This window comes from Patagioenas fasciata, chromosome 1 (assembly GCF_037038585.1).
Source record: "Patagioenas fasciata isolate bPatFas1 chromosome 1, bPatFas1.hap1, whole genome shotgun sequence".
Taxonomy (NCBI): Eukaryota; Metazoa; Chordata; class Aves; order Columbiformes; family Columbidae; genus Patagioenas; species Patagioenas fasciata.
Window position 1 is genome coordinate 198402945 of NC_092520.1, and position 13772 is coordinate 198416716.

General features: G+C 36.9%; 1 protein-coding gene across 2 annotated transcripts in view; it reads right to left on the minus strand.

Annotated features, from left to right (window-relative positions):
• Positions 1-13772, minus strand: part of TBC1D22A (TBC1 domain family member 22A) — a 163952-nt gene that overhangs the window by 111412 nt on the left and 38768 nt on the right. The window lies entirely within an intron of this gene.

Here is a 13772-nt window from a genome sequence, read left to right on the forward strand (position 1 = left end):
TCACCAGCTTCACAGTAAACATTGCTTTAAAATAAAAAATTGCATAGAAAAATTGAGCGATTGTTATGGCCTCACATTCTTTCTTGGAGAGAACGGAAATGCCTGGTAGTAGTAAAATGATCTGGAATAAACTTTCAGGAAGAACAGAGACAGCAGAAACAACTTGCAGTCTAAGAAGCAATTCTGCTCACCAGTCAGCAGAAATAGAGGTCAAAATAGTATAATTAAGTTACCTCAGCATATTTATAACTCATGTGTTTAAACACCATATAAAATTAAATTAATGAAACTTAGAAGTCTTGAAGACTTCCTCTAGTAAAACACAGAAGGTTGCACACTGAGTAACTCAACCTGGATGAATCTCTCAGTGTGTCTAAAGCAGCAAAGCAGGGTTTGCAGGATGAACAGGTACCTTGTCACACGAGCTCATTTATTAGGGAGAAGAACACAAGACAAGTTTACAGACACAAAAGCTGCTTTCATGGTCTACAAAGAGATATGGCCATATTACAGAAAGATTAATTCTGTTCTAAATTTTTTATTAGTCCCATTTACCTCAGAAATTTCTTATTAATTTAGGGATTTGTTCCATACATCTCTTATAGCAAAACTTCAAAAGAATTCCTCTGATTCTGTCCATAAGAGAGGGTCTGGAACATTTCTTCACAGGAAACATCTAAGGAAAGAACCCACACAGCTCCCCTACGCTTCACAGTGACACATCAGAGCTTTCCTTTCACACCCCTCTCAGACTTTGACTCTGATCGGCTTCCTCGCACCGATATGATTGAAGAAATTTTTATTACTAACCTTTAAGTCCCTACCTTGCTATTCCTCTGAAGAGAAAAGCCACAATAGTCATCCGAAACTTCCTGGGCTCAAATTCCTTTCTATTTTCATATTTTGACTCTGCTTTTCAAAAAAGCCTTTACACCACAGTTTTATTATGAACAATAAGTGGAGGCGAGGCCATACATCATAACGTAACTACACACCACAAAACCCAAAACCTCAAACCCCACCTGCAGATACCTCCAGCCACAATAATGTACAGAACAGAAGAACAGATAACAGGAAGATGTTAAAATTAAGGAAACAGAATCCGGTTATTTTTGCGCCAAGAGAAATCACAGTACGTTTGGGATTGGAAGGGACCTCAGAAGATCATCTAGTCCAATCCTCCTGCTGGAGCAGGAACACCTAGATGAGGTTGCACAGGAACATGTCCAGGCAGGCTTTGAATGTCTTCAGGGAAGGAGACTCCAAAACCTCCTTGGGCAGCCTGTTCCAGTGTTCTGTCACCCTCACTGAGAAGTTTCTTCTCAAATTTAAGTGGAACCTCTCGTGTTCCAGCTTGATCCCATTACCCCTTGTCCTATCATTGTTTGCCACCAAAAAGAGCCTGGCTCCATCCTCATGGCACTCACCTTTTATATACTTATAAACATTAATAAGGTCCCCCCTTAGTCTCCTCCAAACTAAAGAGACCCAGCTCCCTCAGCCTTTCTTCATAAGGGAGATGCTCCACTCCATCATCTTTGTTGCCCTACACTGGACTCTCTCCAGCAGTTCCCTGTCCTTCTGGAACTGAGGGGCCCAAAACTGGACACAATACTCCAGATGGGGTCTCACCAGGGCAGAATAGAGGGGAAGGAAGACCTCTCTCAACCTACTATCCACCCCCCTTCTAATACACCACAGGATGCCATTGGCCTTCCTGGCCACAAGGGCACAGTGCTGGTTCATGGTCATCCTGCTGTCCACCAGGACCACCAGGTCCCTTTCCCCTACACTGCTCTCTAATAGGTCATTCCCCAGCCTATACTGGAACATGGGATTGTTCCTGCCCAGATGCAGGACTCTACACTTTCCCTTGTTAAATTTCATCAGATTATTCCCCGCCCAACTCTCCAGCCTGTCCAGGTCCCTCTGGATGGCAGCACAGCCTTCTGGCGTGTCAGCCACTCCTCCCAGCTTAGTGTCATCAGCAAACTTGCTGATAGTACACTCCATTCCCTTGTTCAAATCGTTAATGAATATATTGAATAATATTGGCCCCAGTACCGATCCCTGAGGCACTCCACTAGATACTGGCCTCCAACTGTCCCATTGACCACCACTCTCTGGCTTCTCTCCTTAAGCCAGTTTGCAACCCACCTCACTACTCTATTGTCCAGACCACACGTCCTCAATTTAGCAACTAGGATGCTATGGGAGATTGTGACTGTGTCAAAGGCTTTATTGAAGTCAAGGTAGACCACATCCACCGCTCTGCCATCATCCATCCACCTTGTTACATTCTCATAAAAGGCTATGAGGTTGGTCAAGCATGACTTACCCTTAGTAAAGCCATGCTGACTGCCCCTAATAACTTTTTGTACTACAACAAGATATTATGTTAGGAAGAGTAGGAAGATGAAGGTAATTCTATGCCTGTGGACATAAATGATTCAAAAAAAATGGAATGGTAATTGTCATTTTTTCAGTTACTATCTTATGCTAACAAAGATCAAATATTTTCTTTAATTCTCTATTTAACAAGAAAGCCAGTTACATACAGCAGCATTTTTAAGATAAAAACAATGAATTCAAGCAGTGGTACCTGGAAGTAATTACTTCCAGCCAACAGAAATTGTTAAGTCTGATAAATCCTCCATCTGACACTTATTTTAATCTTTGAGCTAGTGTTTGCTTCTTCAAGAGTCGCTCTTACAGCTTTTATCCATAGTCAATCTTTCTTAATTCCTTCAAATACTTTTTTTTAAAGCTTGTCACCAGAACACACATCAAAAACACAGAAACTGTTCCTTACTCCACTTCCAATGAAGATACTGCAGTATGATAATCAGATATATCACTGCTTTGAAATACTTGTTTAGGTAGGTTAAAGTGACAGCTTTGGGACTCAGAGCACACCAACTTAGTACATTGATGCTGCTCTGAAAAAGGAAGAGTATTTTCTAATATGACAAGTCTGAACCACTCAGATATTTTTTTCTTAATTACATGAAAGTCCCTTCCTTTTATTCAGGGGAAGGGGAAGGGGAAGGGGAAGGGGAAGGGGAAGGGGAAGGGGAAGGGGAAGGGGAAGGGGAAGGGGAAGGGGAAGGGGAAGGGGAAGGGGAAGGGGAAGGGGAAGGGGAAGGGGAAGGGGAAGGGGAAGGGGAAGGGGAAGGGGAAGGGGAAGGGGAAGGGGAAGGGGAAGGGGAAGGGGATCACAGAATTTTATTATCTCTTCTCCCAGAGAAAGGAAAAGCTACATATTAGTGTAAAATTGTTTTCCTGTGAAAGTATATGTGCAAGAAACCATTTACTTTTTTAAATCTGAACTACCCAAGTAACCTCAAGCATACACTTGGTACAAATCTATTACTTACCATTTTGTCTAACTTTTCTGTTCCTCGTATTACCATATTTAATTTGACTCTGAACAACAAAAGCCACTAATAGCTTTCAATAGCTGAAAGTATCTTTCCTTTTACTTGTCTATATTTATAAAAATTGGCTCAAATTGCATCAGACAAATCAGGGAGATTACAATGAAGGACTGGTTTTAAACAAATATATTAGTTTGCTCTAGGACACTGTGAAATTAGTATAATGCCAAAGAATAGAGCAAATACTTTCCAAAGTAAGAAGAAAAACAATTTCAGCAAATACGTACCTCTCTTATTTATCAAAAGCTCATGAGAAAAAATTTAAACCAAACTGTCATCTTGAATTATATTTTGATAATTTGCCCACAAAAGTATCTTGACTATATAACAACTCAGAAACATAAAACTCAGAGAAAGCTTTACCTGAAAATTTTTTTGATTAGTCAAAAAGTACCATGAATATCTAGATTGCAAATAGTAATGTTATAAAATGATGCAACAATTTTATGAAGATTTAGTAGAGTCTACTTTACACTTTGAAAACAGAAAGCAAACTGTTCCAAATTAGATGCAAACAGTGACAGCTAGAGATTGAATAAATACAACAGAGAAGTTCATATACTAGTAAAAGTGAAGTATTATTACTTTATTTTCCAACAGGTTCTGGGTTTTGAGCTTTTCCTCCTCTATGTTATAGCACTTAAAACACACCTGGTGCTTTGGCTTTGTGAGCTGAATCCTGACATCCCTGACTCTACTAACATATAGAATTGCAAATATTTTAAGCTTCATATCAACACAAAACAGACTCCCTGTTAATGATTTTTCTTCCCCCACAGGCATATAATTCACGTACCATTTTGGTTTTGTTCTTCTATTCCGCATTAACACACAAGAATCTATGCTTTAGTTACGTATTGTCCTTTCATTGAGGACTATTTAAAAGCCTAAAAACATCTGAAAGTCTAACAGACCTAAAGTTTCAGGGTTATTTTTTTCCTTTCCTTTTCTTTAAAAAAAAAAAAAAACAAACTCATAAGACCCTACGAGCAATTAATACCGTTACTCAAAATATTAATTTTCTCTCAGAGAATTAAAAATAACAGGCAATTAAGCTGTTAGATATACTAACTAGGATAATCTCAATATCTCTTTTTCACTTGTGACAGCAATTGCTAGCGGCAGCCAGAGAAACCTAACTTTAATTAGACGTCTTCCACTTCAAATAGATAGAAACCTTTTTTAAAGTATCCACAGAAATATTTTAGTTAAAATAACTTATCTTTTCCCTAGCAGATAGTGAAGCTGAGGATACATCCTGCTTTCTCTACTAACACACGTTTATGAGCTAAATGCTCAGCACTATCATTGCTCTACTCCTGTAATGAAACTAAAGACAACATTTTATCACAGCCCACACTTTATTCAAACACGCAATACGTGCCAGTTCATGAGAATAAGAATTTCCAATCTGCAATTTGTGTGGTTACGCAAACGGATTTTCAACAACTTAATTTTGTCTCAATGGCAGTCATGAAGATGCTATTTTCTCCAGCCCATCAATATGATACAAATTTGGTTATAATGATCTATGGAACTACTTCAAAAAACATTCAGAATACAGAAAACATGACAGAAGTAACGTTAAAAACAATTACACATATGATAGGCAAAGAAAGGCAACATAGCCTAAAAAAGTTTGTGCAGCTTTTTTTTTTTTAAGAAGTTACCATTAAAGTTGAAACTGGTAACTAGAAAACTTATATTCACAGTGCTTGGTTACCACAATCATTGATGAAAACTTGTTCAGTTAGTCTTGAATCTTTCTCCAAGAAGTCTATTGGCTGCAACCATGCATCCAACATTTCAGATAATTAGCTTGGAAATTTGACAGTATATTGGAAAGAGTGAAATCAAAACTCAAACACAGAAGTAGTAAAGGATTGATTTTGTAAAACAGTACTATTATAAGAAATCAGGGCAATTAGAAAGGGTGATATTAGAAAGTAAAAGTACAAGAAAAGGAAGTTACCATACCCTACTTCTGTCTGTTGAGATGCTTTTGTAAGTGTTCTCTAACTTGCAAAGCGAAAAAAAGGTGGAATCCACAAAGACTTATCACAAGGGTGCAGTTTAATAATACAGCTAAAGCAGTCTAAGAGCTACCTGGTATTAGACTTAGACCTTACTACTCCCTCCCTCCCTAACACACTCCTATCCCCACACCAGAACTGACATTCATCTCTGATCCCCGAGGTCAGAGCTGAAAATTACTTTTTTAATTTTATTATGGCACTAATTTCCTGCCGGTTTAGCTGAACTGATCCGCTGTGGCAGAGAAAAGCCAATGCTGGCCAAAGAGAGAGGACAGGAACGTGTGTTTGGGGTTGGGAATGACAAAGTAAAGCCACCCATGTTGACAGCAGCAAGCCCTGGTTCAGCTGTGTGATCTAAGCACATGGCAAGCAAACCCTCTCTTCAAGCAAATGCCTCTCTTCAACTAAAATGGATTTGGAAATACTCAGATATGCAGCTCCACTGTTAAAGAGCAGAGAAATGAAGCCAGGCCAGGCAGAGTGCGCTGACCTCTGCAAACAGCAAATAGGATCTGAAAGAAGATGAATTCTACAGCACAGAGTAATCCAGCTCCCACAGTTCCAGGCCCTTGCTGGGAATCAAATACATTAACGACTCAAATATATGCAGCAATATACCATCACCCAATTACACCAAATAGTTACTTGTAGATGTGTGCTCAGCTGCTCATTATTAACACCTTCTGAAGGTTACTTTACTCCAAGAAACACCCGTAGCACTAATTGGGTTGGTACAATTAGCTAAAAATCCGCTAATTAAATAAGTAAATCACCTCATTTTGACCAAAGCAGGTTAAGAGAGAGCTTATGCAGACAAATTCACTCATATGTTTGATACCGAATGCCACCACTGACTTCCAGTAGGTTAAGCAACTAGGGAAAAACAGCAGGGAATAAACTCTATTGCTGACAAACCACACACTAAGTGCATACCTGGGTAAAGCTCAGCGATAGTCATTAGGGCTTTGACTATTATAACTATATTTCCTTAATTGAAATAGTTCTATAACTCTAAGCCAGAACAAAGTATTAGATTACAGAATTAGCCAAACTGAAACTAAAAAAATTAATATTTCAACAAGTCATTCTCAAAGATAAGGATGAAATTTGTCCAGGTTGATAATTAAAATAAATATGAAAACAACCACACAAAAAAAAAATCAAAATATTAAAGGTCATTTATAGTTCACTGGCCCCCATTAATCAATTCTCCCGCATCCCACAAGTCCTGCAGGCATTTGCCCTCCTTCACGCTCTCTGCCTAACCCTTCATAAACTAAGCACGAGATGTCCTCTTAATACTCTCCATGTTTTCCTTACAGTTCTGTTTGCAGTGCCTCCAAATATACTGCTTTATTAACCAGCCTTAGACACAGGAGTACACTATGGCACGCACTGCTAGCTGACAAACGATTCAAACAATTCACTGCTAGTTATTCTCACATGGATTCTCCTTCTTGATTAAAGTGGATAGAAGGATGTAAAATACTAAGATTTCTTTGCCCAATTAGGCCTGAAAAACTACATTATACTTTAATAAAGAAAAGTACTCAGACATTGTGAATGGTTCGTTTTTCTTAAGTGAGACATATATAAAAGCAAATGAACAATTCAAAAATACAATCTAGTCAAATGCTTCAAAAGAGTGCTAAGGGTTTTTTTAAAGCACCAAAATTTAGATCTGCATTTTTATCTCCTTTGATGCAATGTAATTTATCTGGAGCTTTGTCATTTTTATCAATACAACAATCAAAAAATATTTAAATCAGAAAAAGAAAGAACGCCTTCTGAATTACAGAGGGATATGCACGTATTTTAAAGTCATTACAAATTCTCACAATCCACCACTTCTTCACAAAGATCACTTATATCAAGGCTATAAACAGAGTCTAAGAATTGCAGTGACTTAAAAATAGGGCAATTAGTACTTTCCACATGAAAAGAATGTTTGAATTCCAACTGAGGAGTCTGATAGGTAGTATAAAACAATAGACATAAGGAGGAAATGAGACCTGTAAGAGGGTCTCAGGGAGCTCCTAAATAAAGTAGAACAAGGCAAAACATAAGAAATAAACAGGATAAAATCATTTAGTTCCACAGACTCTATTTACTAATGAGTTAAGAAACACCTCAACAGACTTTAAGCGCCTATCATTTCCAGCTGCTTTCCTACTGCGATTAGAACCAACACTGTCACCCAGCACACAAGGCTGATACAGAAGTACTGAGTCCTCTGCACTGTGGATGGGCACAAGACAGCTTCACTTACTTGTGGACCTTCTTCACTTTCTCCATGGTCTAAAGCAGGCATCCATGTGTAAAAGCAAATTAACACACTCTTACTCAGAGTCCTCCCTCTCCTCAGCTACTCTGCACAACTGTCAAAATACTTCCACTGGACAACAGATTGGCACATCAAAAGGGTGAGTGCAGGGGAACACTTCTAGAAAATGAAAAAGTGAACAGTGGTTATTTCACAGCAAGGTAAGATAATTCTGAAAAATTACCGCATCATGATCTAGTTTTACATATATGTACGTGTATACGGTTTCATAGTATGAGAAAGCTAAGAGTTCTTTAAAGGCAATTGACAGGTAAGTCAAAAGTTGCAGATCACTGAGTGGCCCATCTCTGTTGCAGAACTTTCACAGAGGAATGCATTTCATGTCTTTGGACTTATGTAGAAGATGGAATTGGGCCTTTAGTATTTTCAAGACTTTCATTCAAAACACTTTTGTTTAAGCTTTCTTCATTTCTTGTCCACCCAAATCACATAGATAATAATATTCCAGTTCTCAAAAGAATATTTCATGAACTTTGTTCATGTTTGTCAGAATTTCGGTCAACTGCACTAATGTCAAGAGTACTACTACTGTAAAGCATCATGGAAATACTGATATAACCTCTGTATGTGAAAATTGCATTAGTGCTGATTTGCATTGAGGAGAAAAAATTTATTGTGATCAAATGGAACTTGTGGCATTGAATTTTAATGTGATAGACTGATTTTAATTATTTTGAATATTTTTTTCACGCAATTTTTACAGTGGTTTTTAAACTGGGCAAATATTTTCTTCATACTTTTACAACTTGCCAGAAAACATTAAAATGTCAGCTATGCTTTATGTTGGTGCTTTTATGTGGATTTGATTTGTAGAAGTTTCATGAATCATTTCAAACAAATCTGTAAGTAAAATCATTAATACAATATTGTTCAAAACCATGTATTTATTTGAACAAAAAAGCATTAAAACAAAATCTTTGCATTATATTTTGTAAAAACCTATCAGAAAAGTTCAAAAGCATAAAATCACAAATAAAATCTTTGTATCTCTCTAACTGAAGAAATCCCTCACATTCCTGGGTATGCTACCCTGGGAGATTTTCCAGTGTGTCTTTCCTGTTAAACCAGAAGACAACAGGGATGATTTTATCAGTCTCCAACCACATGAGGGCCCTGGGAAGCAGAGAAGCATCCAGTTAATCTAGTTATAGCTCCTTGTTCAACTTTCATTTTCTCAAAACAATTTGTCATTCCCTCAGTTTCACTCAGTATCTTCTAAGTAGAAGAACTGCAAACGTGTTAAATCTTTTCCACTTTATCTCCTCAAAAGCCCCATGCATGACCCCTACTCAAAATTTTCCAAGGACTTCAATTGAATTGGTGGAACTGAATAAGAAAGGCCTGGGTATTTAATAGCAGGACTAATCTCAAGACTTCACCTTGGTCTTGTAAAGGAAATAATGCACACTACACAAAATTTTAGCTTCTAACCCTGGAAGTATTAGAAAAGTCTTCAAGCAGCTCTCTAGAGAGAGTCAGTGGGTTAATACTCTGTGCTCTCTGGCTTATGCTTCATCACTCTGAAATTCAATTTTAATGAATTTCACAAATTCAGAAATCAAATCTACTTACTGTATATAAACTACAACTCTTTCTAAAGAAGAAACCTCTACTAAATGGATAACTTTTTCATCTTTTATAAATAGTGATGAATTACCTCAGATACAGCCATGACACAATGCTCTGAAACATTACTCCAGCTATACAACGGAAATAATTTTAGATACAGCATTCAACAAACTACAAAGGAAAAAAAAAACACAAAAAAAAAACAAACGAAAAAAGACCTCAAATAGTTTTAAATGGAATTTGCAGAAGATATGCTGAAAAGGAAGAAAAGAAGGCAATAACCAATATGAATTTTCACTTTAAGGACAGGGAGACTTCCTGTGACATGTGAGGGAATGGAAAGAAAGGGAAGCGAGGGAGCTACAGACAGACCAGCTTTTCCAGGACCAAAAAACTTTGTTGTCACACGAACACTGGTCTGAGACTTAATCTCATCCCAATCCTATTAAGATTTGAGCATGGAATAACTATTCCTTAAAGCCATGGCAGTATCAATTTATGAAAACAAGAGGTAATAGAAGTTGCATTTAATGCCTTCTACAAAAGAATTTAAGATCACAAGAAAAACACTCACAAGGGTAAGACCCCTCTTCCCAAAGTTTATAGTCCATGGGTTCTTGTAAGCATCCTCAAATTGTCTCAAGCTCCTCTACTGCAAGAAGGCTGCAGACAGTATCTCAATCACCATTCCCATCTTCAGCAGCTTCATTTTTCTTGACATTCTTTATCTAACATAAGATGAAGTGCTATAGTGTTAGTTTTCTGACCTTGACTTCCTATTAACTACTAATTTCCTCTTGATCCAACACTGCCAGGGGTGATCCCACTTGGCCATGGGCGGACATGCAGCTTTATTATGATGGTGCTTTTCTTGAGCTTTCATCTCTCTGGATGGTGAATAAATCCAAGTCCGCTCTGTAGTTCTAAGTACACACATAAGGCCTGGTGAATTACTGAAATGCAGATGCAGAGAAGTGTAGCCAACTCCATTAACAAGAAACCACAAGAAAGTGTGCAGCACAACTTAATATTTGGAAATTATGTAGATCAACGGGAACTCAGAGCAACAGGGAGTAACGTGTGTGGCAACTTGACATAGGACTAGCGATTCAGTGCAAAATGTTCTTGTCCATATAAAATCAGCAAAGAGTAAACAGTCACACTGTGTATCTTAACACCAAAAATGCTTCTGGAATTTCATCTATATGGACAAGATTAATTTCTACATAAATATCCTACAAGGACACAGTTTTCAAGAAAACTGTCCCACAAGGAATTAGGAATTTGTTTTAAAAACACGTTATAACAGTGCTATGTCATGTGGGAGGTTACACATAAGCACAAGATAGTCCTCTTGTACACTACCATTTGAAATTCCAAAGAAGCAGTTATATTCTGGCAGAATAAGATTACAGACATCCAGCACTTTTCATGGAGGAAAAAAAAAAGTTGATATTGACCTACACAATCACCTTGTATGAGAAACCCAAGGTTTAAATTCCCCCTCTTCCTAATTTAGATCAAAAATCCTAACCTGAGTCTACAGTATTTGAGCAGGGGCCAGTACCTACCCCCTCCAAAATTTTCTTTAATCGCGGTTGTGCCTCTCCTGGCTTGGTTTGGCAACCAAGTTTTATCTTGCTGTAAATGTTACAGTATTCTGGTTTTATTTCAGAGTAGAGAACTAATGAGACATAACCAAATTACATTTTCATCATACCTACACTGCTGGAAAGGTTGAAAGAATGCTCTCAACATTTAACATATTCAATTCCTACATTTAGTCACTCAACCTATTCTAAATGTGTGAATCTATGTGCTAAAATGAGGTACCTTGATCCATACTAAACCATCAAAACATCCACGACTTTGGAACTTAGAAAAGACCCACAAATCTACTTTTCGACATTCAGATTTGAATGAAACAAAATGTTACCACGCAAGTAAATTATCACTTCTTCAGATGCCATTTGTATCTTCAAAAGTTCTTTAACACCACTACTCCAAAAGGTTTTTAGATATCTTTAGGAGAGCGCAAACACTCCTGTCGCTAGGACAAACATGTCACACACTTGTAATGCAAAATCAAGGATTAAGGGCTCTCTCAGTTGTCATAAAACTAAAATAAACATGGCTTTCTGTGGCAGATGTACTTGATCCCCCATCAGAATATTTGACAAAACTGCAACTGTGTGTAATCACTATCAGGATTTACCGTCAGATGACCTAATCAGCACAGATTATTAATGGCACTGCTAACGATAATAATTTATTATTACTCTTTCATAAACCTTTCAGACCTCTTTTATTATAGAACCTAAAATAAAAGGCATTATCGCATTCAATGGCATGAATCAGGACGTGACTCAGAACAGCAACACAAAGGTTTCAAAAAAAACTAAGAAAAATATAAAAATCAATAGTTAAAAGAAAACAATAGCTAAAACAACTTACGGTACAAGCCAATTTTCACTTAAAATCAGAGAAAGAAATAAGATCTGGAGTAAAAATCCAAGTTAATTACAGAGTACTGGTAGAGTAAATATTAAATACACTATTAGCTTAATTATTTTTGCTAGGAAACTTCTGCAATTCTGCATTTATTTCTACCTAAATTGCTTAAGCACAATTCACAGACCAAGTTTTGAATCTCTCCATGATTTTATTTTAGAACTCAGGATTTCTGAAGTAGTTCACAAATTTAATATCCCTATTTCAAGTTTAAGTAAAATAGACACTCTTGTTCATTCTAACTTGAATGCATCACCCAGTGTTACTTCAATTTATTAGACAGACTCAAATTAAAAAAAAAAAATCTATTTAAAGAGAAATCTTGAAGTCTTTACGTGTCACTGGGAAAAATAATTGCTGTTAGCACTTAGCCAGGACCATTACTACATACTGAAGAAAATACCTTCATTTCAGTATTTATCTTATTATTTAGACACTGGGTTTAAAATGAGTTTTTAAAATACAGGTTTTTGAGATTCATAGATTTTCAGTTGGAAAATATCTTTTATGGTGGTTAGTTTTTGAGTTTTGTCTTTCTTCACTGGACACCTACTGGAACACTTAAGCTCTCCAATACAAAAAATACTGACAAACACATTAATGATCACCAGGGTCCCTAAATGTAAGTTGGTGGTAAAGACAAACTTATTTACCATATTAATTAAATGGTCTATTTAACGTGGAATATCAATTCTCTAATCACATCTCATTTGAACTTCTTATTTCAATTAACAACCCTAAAGTCTACTAGAGACCCTACTGTTGTAGGATCATTAAGAAGATTTTCATTATCTGTCAAATGAGGGAGTAAAAGGCAGAAAGTGCAAGTACTCTCAGGAGTAGGCCTCTACCCTATTTAAGAGATGATTAGGGAGAACACAGCAGTTCTCATTAGTTGCTTAGCAATGAAATGTCCCCCTCTGAAACAAGAAATGAACAAAGCAACAGAGGTGTTGCCATGCAAATGAGTAAATGGGTAGTCTATCATCTGCTCAAGGATAATCTGCCCTTCACTACATCTAGTCAGTATTGATTAAGACACCAATGCATGTCTTGCATAGAGAAGGGAGGAAGAATCCACTATATACAACACCTGCACTGAAGTAGCCAGACGACACAATGTTCAAGTTCACATATAAGCATTGTGCATTTCCATTTTCTGTGTGCTTGACAAACAGAAACACAAGGAAAATAGTTTTAATTCAAGACAGATTAACACTGCCATTTTTACTATTTAACCTTACCTTTTATATCCATAGTTATACTCCAATTATTAACAAATTATTGTTAATGATAAACCATACTCTTAATGTTTAAGACTTAAATACCAATATATAAATTAAAGATATTAAATGCATTGTAGTAAGAGACAAGCATTTAACTAACAGAGTTTGCCAAATAGAAGTTCTCAAAAAGCACATTCACATATAAGGCCGTAAACACAACAAAAATACAGCTGTTCATGCTACTATTGTTAGTAGTGCTGTGAGCCCCAGGAAAGCAAAGCTCTTAATCAGAGAAACTTGATTACTGCTGACTTAATTTTCAGACCCTAATTCAAGGTTGCCATTTTTTCAGCCACAGATCCAGTTCAATAGGTTCCCTCTAATTTCCTCACAGCTCATGTAAAAGTTTTCCTTGTTGGACGCATTTTGGTTTTTTCTCTCGTTTTGGTGTGGGGTTTTTTTTGATTGTTGCTGATTGGGTTGAGCAGCTGTTTAAAAACAAACAAACCCAACTTATTTTATATGTACAATTTAAAGTTTTCATAAAATAAGGTGAATTAGAAGGAAAAAAGAGAGAAAGGGAGACTACAACCACCTATGAAGAAAAGAGCATCAGGAGCGGTAAACACTTATCTAGAAATCAAGATGA